Genomic DNA, 214 nt, shown 5'->3' with positions numbered 1-214 from the left:
TTCTAAATGGGTGGAAGCTAAGGCCACTAGGACTAATGATGTTCGGGTTGTTATGGATTTTGTTAGGTCTCACATTTTTTACAGGTGTAGTATACCTAGAGCCATTGTTAGTGACCAAGACATCCACTTTTGCAATAGATCCATGCAAGCTATGCTCAAGAAATATGGGGTTGTTCATAGAGTTTCCACACCTTATCACCCCAATGTAATGGGC

This window comes from Lupinus angustifolius, chromosome LG13, assembly GCF_001865875.1.
Source record: "Lupinus angustifolius cultivar Tanjil chromosome LG13, LupAngTanjil_v1.0, whole genome shotgun sequence".
Lineage (NCBI taxonomy): Eukaryota > Viridiplantae > Streptophyta > Magnoliopsida > Fabales > Fabaceae > Lupinus > Lupinus angustifolius.
The sequence above is the reverse complement of the archived record's forward strand: the minus strand, read 5'-3'. Positions refer to the sequence as shown.